The following is a 6,200-nucleotide window of genomic DNA, read 5'->3' as shown; positions in this document are numbered from 1 at the left end:
TTAATGACATTAATTAGAAGTTGTTTACAAGCAGAGAGCTGAAACCATTCAGTTCAATATAATTTGCGATTCATAGATTCCACATCTGAAAGAGACGTGTACATGCGTTTTCTGTACGTACGTTCATTCCATGAATCACATGTACACATATTTGAGAGATGATTGTAAGATCAAATTTAGGATGGTTTAAGTCCTGTAAGTTGCGAGGTGGGGCCTCCATGGTGCATTACCCTGCTGAAAGAGTCCAGAGCCACCAGGGTCAGAATAGGTGCCAGAATACACAGTGCATCGTAGTTTGTTGCATATGGGGCTGCATAGCCGCAGAGCAGTCAGGGTGCCCATACTGACCTCTGTCCACCATCGAAAGCACATTGGCATCAGCAATGGAAGAAGGTGGCCTGGTCTGAAGAATCATGTTTTCTTTTACATCACATGGATGGCCGGGTGCATGTGTGTCGCTTACCTGGGGAACCCATGGCACCAGGATGCACTATGGGAAGAAGGAAAGCCAGCCGAGGCAGTGTGATGCTTTGGGCAATGTTCTGCTGGGAAGCCTTGGGTCCTGCCATCCATGTGGATGTTACTTGGTCACATACCACCTACCTAAGCATTGTTGCAGACCATGTACACCCTTTCATGGAAACGGTATTCCCTGGTGGCTGTGGCCTCTTTCAGAAGGATAATGTGCCCTTCCACAAAGCAAAAATGGTTCAGGAATGGTTTGAGGAGCACAACAACGTGTTTGAGGTGTTGACTTGGCCTCCAAATTCCCCAGATATCAATCCAATCCAGCATCTGTGGGATGTGCTGAACAAACAAGTCAGATCCATGGAGGCCCCACCTCGCAACTTACAGAACTTAAAGGATCTGCTGCTAAAAAAATAAACTGGGTAAGTTGGATCAGATAATGAAGGAAAAGCATCATGAAGTGCTCATCACACATGTTCTGAACATCATTTTCATCTTAATTTTCTACACTTAATGCCTGTATCTGTAACACAGAAGCAAACTGCTGTTATGTTTGTGAGGGGCAGACACAGCCAGAGCTGCACAGATGTAGTGCAATGGATTTTGGAGAGTCTGGGAGTTTGAGGATAAGCCTCCGTGGAGCGTTTGTGCTGCGATCTCTCCTCCCATCATCCTCTCTGACTTTTAACTCTGCGTATCCCAGCACACTGCAGCGGGACACCCCTTCCCTCCCGCACATGACATTGAAAGATTTGACAGCAGGAAAGTGTTAATGATGGTGGACCGTGAAGGCGGGGGCTACTTCAACAGCATTTGCATTTCCATTCATCTCTGCAGCATTTATCGTTATGAGGTGGCTGCCAGATCTAATTAAAGTGTGAGCTAACGGGGCGACAGAGACGCACAGGCACTTGCCGCCCAAACACACACTCACTCCAGCAGGAAGCAGCAAAACCAATTAACTCCCTCGCAAATGAAGCCATCGGAGGCCTCTTCATTAGAATTAGCCAGCGAAGAGCTGTGGAAGAAAGGAACATAAATAAATAAAAGAACCAGGGATTTGGTGTCATACACACTTTTCCAATCATCCCTCTGGCTGATTTTAGCACTGCCTAAGAAACCTGACTTGGGAGGTCTGAAATCAGTCGCTCATTACACTAACCAGACTGCATTAAACAGACTTTAAACTACATATGTATGCTACTTGAAAGAAAATATTACTTTTATTCAGCAAGGATGCATTAAATTGACAGTGAAGACATTTATAATGTTACAAAAAAGTAATGTTACTTAATGTTACAATGTTACAATTTCTATTTCAAATAAATGCTGTTTTTTTTTTTTACTTTCTATTCATCTGTGAATCCTGAAAAATAAAACGTATCACAGTTTCCACAAAAATATTGTGCAGCACAACTGTTTTCAACACTGATAATAATCAGAAATGTTTCTTGAGCAGCAAATCAGCATATTATAATGATTTCTGAAGATCATGTGACACTGAAGACTGGCGTAATGATGCTGAAAATACAGCTTTGATCACAGAAATAAATTACAGTTTAACAGATATTCACATAGAAAACAGTTATTTAAAAATTGGAATAATATTTCACAATGCCACTAATTTTACTGTAGTTTTTTGATCACATAAATGCAGCTTTGGTGAGACTTTAACGAATCTTACCGAACCCAAACTTTTGAACAGAATCATAAGTGTAAAGACAGAGTCTAATAAGTGTTTCTTTTCAGAAAGTCGTTTCCTCTACTTTCTAAAGCTTTTAGCTTAAATGTTTTTCTAATCAGTTGCCACAGTTAAATATATATTTTTTGTCTAACTACAATTTCTTCTTTGTGAGTGTTTGAGTTGACTTACCAGCAAACCATGGTTTTATTGGAGACATTTGTACATGGCTAACATTTTTTCCAATTTATTATTTCAGAAGACTGATAGTTGGCAGAGAAATGACAATCTAATCAGCAGTTTCTGTAAAGATCCTTATCCAGCAATCAGGAGCGACTGCGAAGGTCACAGAAACAGCACAGAAATTCAGCGGTCAGAGAGTGTGGGAAGTCTGTTCTCATCATCTAATAGTTAAATATTGCGCATATGTTTTTATGGGACAACAAAGGCTTGCCCTGGGAGCGAGAGCGGGGCTGGTAGTGCGAGTGTTATGGTGCCATCCTCGATTTATCAGCGGGTCACGGGTGAATGTGAGAGCTGCCATCCTTCACCAGAGATCGATGCCCACAGAGGCGTCCATATGTAAAGCGTTCCCAGCCAAAACCCCAGGCTCTGCGCTGGTCATCCTCACCTCCAGACCGCAGGACGGGTGCACGAGATGATCCGCTCCGAGCTGTGCCACCTTACCCAAAGACATTGGGATGAAAAATGAGACGCCGGAGGACTGTGAAAATGAGCGACAGCACAAAAATCAAACATTCAGTGATTTACCACATGCACTCTTAAAAGTACAGGCACTGATGGTTTCATGAAGAACCTTTAACCTTTCCATTCTTTGTAGTGAAAAATAGGGTCTCAAGATTATTAAAATGTCCCTTGCATTCAGAAAACAATGGTTCTTTTAATTACTGTTCATGAAATATAATTAAAGCTTCAGCGCAACTGCTTACAAATCATATGAGCAGGTGCATAGGAATAAAGAAAAGCCAATAGTCTAATAAAAATAACTGTTATAGCACTCCAAATCATGTTGCAATGCAGCATCTCAGTAATGTTTAGTTTAGTTTAATTTATTTGTTTACAGGGGCAATGCACATTAATAAACATGGCTGTAAATGTGCCAGAATTAGCCAAAGAGGCTATTTTTCATATGAATGTTAAAAAGTCACCCTAAAAACTAAACAGAGAATCTTAAGACACATATTACAACGAACAAAGAAGAAGAGATAAAAAAGTAGAATGCTAAAAAAAGTATGAATACATGATTGCACATAGAAAATCAAACTAAAACACAATAATAAGTTGTCTAAACAAAATAAAATAGGAAAAGGAAAATAGAAAAATATTGTGACCTTTATCAGACATTGCTTTTAAAAGGTAACTAAGGAAAACAATGCTGGATGAAGATCACCTGACTGAAACTCTGCATTAAAATATGAGTGTGTGGGATTCATCTGTTTTTGAAAGATCTGATCACTGAAAGGTTCTTTGGGGAGCCAAAAATGGTTCTTCGCTATGGCATCGCTGTGAAAACCCTCTGCGATCTTTATTTTTAAGAGTAGAAAAGCACATCTGGCAAAATATGAGTGGGAAATGAGCGATCACATGGAAGTCAAACAATTTAAGGGACACTTATTATGATTCACTTATTATTCACTTATTATGATTCCAAAGTGTATTTGGTGAAACAAAAATGGATCTTCTATGGCACCAGTGCAAAAAAAAAAATAATAATTATTAATAATAATAATATTAAAATTTATTAAAAATAAAATAAAATGCATTTAACAATAATAATTAAACAAACAAACAAACAGATAAATAAATAAATAATAATTGGCTCCTTAATGGTTGCTTGTAGAACCTTTAACATTCATGAAAAAGGTTCTTAAGATTATTAAGATTATTATATAATAGTATTGTTACTTAAGATTATATGTTCTTCAAACTTCAAAGAACTTTTAAAGAAATACGTTATTTTAAGGAGTGAATGAAAGGTTCTTTGGGGACCAAATATGGTTCTTTAATGGCATCACTGCTAAAACCGTCTCTTGGAACCTTTATTTTTTAAAGGGGTCATCTGATTCAAAATTAACTTTTGTTGTTGTTTGAACATAAATGTGTGTTGTAAGTGTGTGTACACATCCACCCTATAATGATACAAATCCACCCAGTGTTTTTTTTTTTAAATCCCCTTTCTTAATGAACATAGCAGTCGTCATTTATTCCCGACATCTGAGCCGCTGAAGACGCAGAGGATTAACGTTACTTTCGTTTTTGAAGGGAATGAGCGATCCCCGATCTGCCGAAATGTGTTCATGTTCGCGCGAATCATTCGTGATCCAGCTTCATCTACAGAAGAAGTGCGTATAAGGTTTTTTATGAATCTTTGCAAAGCGCCTTTCCTAATAATGTGCTAGTTAGTCAGTTTTGCGGCTGAAGTTTACAGTCTGCTCGTCACCCCACGGAAGAGAGGGGCGGGGTCAGCAGAGCTCATTAGCATTTAAAGCGACATGGACTAAAACGGCTTGCTGAAAACAGAGCTGATTTTGACAGGGTAAAAAGGGTGTTTTTTACACTACCATTGAGAAATTTTAACCAAAGTATGTTATAGACTTTACATTGAGACCCTAAAGAATCATATCAACTGAAAGAAGAAGAAAATGGGCATCCGATGACCCCTTCAAGGGTGTAGAAAAGCAGAAAATATGCCTGGGAAATGAAAAGCGACTCGTGTGACAAGCATCACGTCGACTAACGCTACAAATTACGACCGGCTGCTTTGGCCACCGGAGTCACACGCTCATTAACACTAACAAGCTGACGAACAAAAGTCAGCTCTTGAAAAAACGACAGAGACGAACGCATGAAACACTACTTGAAGCATCTTGTTTTCCCTGGCTGTGTTTTGTGATAAGACGAGTCTGAAACCCGAGTCTCCTGCCCTTCTGCCATATGTTCCAGGAAGCACAGACTCTTCACCACCAGAGAGCCGCCCTGAATTATTGATTAATGATTAGCAAATGCAATAGAAATGTTAGACCCAATGTTGTGTGAGCCAGTGTGTGTTTGGCAAAAAGCAGCGCGTGGAGTCGACGGAGTGTGGACTAGAAAGGGGGAACGAAATACATTATTGATAGCAGGACAAAACAGCTAGTGTGGGAGGTGGAGAGCGCTGCTGATTTCAGGCCTGTATTGATTACTGAAACAGCAGGAGGTGAGTGTAGTGTGACAGACTGAACACAAGCTGACAGCAGACCGACTGTCTGTCCCAAACCCAGCTCTTCAGAAGGCTAAGAAGTAGAACCGCTTCTCATCAGGACACACAATGATATTTCATGAGGCCTGTTAGACAAAACTATACTTCAACTAGTGTATTGGGCATTACAAATCAATAAATGTCACTGCATTAGATTTAAACAAAAATGTCAGATGATATATTGGCCTGTAATAACACTTGAGCATCACATGTGAGTCTAACTGAATTATGGGTAAGAGGATAGGCTTGACATATGTTTCAATATCGCCGAATGATACATTATTCTCCTCTGAGCAACAGATTTAATGAAATATAAATGTCCATTAATCCTCACAGACTGGGCCGGCTGTTCACAAAGCATGACTGCCATCGCTGGACAAAGATAGTACAAGTGAAGGAAAACAGAGGAATGATCGCAGGAGGTGGCTGTTTACAAATGTATAACAATTTTGATGAAAACATAAGTGCTTTTTGCTTATGCCCATCAGTGGTTCTTCTATGGCCTCACTGTGAAAACCCTCTGTTGCAACCTTTATTTTTAAGAGTGTAGAAAAGAACGACTGGAAAAATATGAGTGGGAAATGAAAAGCGCCTCGTGTGATAAGCATCACGTCGACTAACGCTACAAATTACGACCGGCTGCTTTGGCCACCGGAGTCACACGCTCATTAACACTAACAAGCTGACGAACAAAAGTCAGCTCTTGAAAAAACGACAGAGACGAACGCATGAAACACTACTTGAAGCATCTTGTTTTCCCTGGCTGTGTTTTGTGATAAGACGAGTCTGAAA

General features: G+C 39.8%; 1 long non-coding RNA gene across 1 annotated transcript; it reads right to left on the bottom strand.

Moving 5' to 3' along the window:
- Window positions 1-3,641: 3,641 nt before the first annotated feature.
- LOC107758832 (uncharacterized) lies at window positions 3,642-5,965 on the bottom strand. Its single transcript, XR_001642065.1, has 3 exons — window positions 5,939-5,965; window positions 5,028-5,036; window positions 3,642-3,686 (listed from the first exon to the last, which is right to left on the bottom strand). It is a non-coding gene; the product is annotated as an uncharacterized LOC107758832 (long non-coding RNA).
- Between the last annotated feature and the right edge of the window lie 235 nt (window positions 5,966-6,200).

The sequence above is a fragment of the Sinocyclocheilus rhinocerous genome, unplaced genomic scaffold (genome assembly GCF_001515625.1).
Source record: "Sinocyclocheilus rhinocerous isolate Xijiao unplaced genomic scaffold, SAMN03320098_v1.1 scaffold264, whole genome shotgun sequence".
NCBI classification, from domain to species: domain Eukaryota; kingdom Metazoa; phylum Chordata; class Actinopteri; order Cypriniformes; family Cyprinidae; genus Sinocyclocheilus; species Sinocyclocheilus rhinocerous.
Note: the sequence above shows the minus strand (reverse complement) of the source record. Positions and strands in the feature narration are given on the sequence as shown.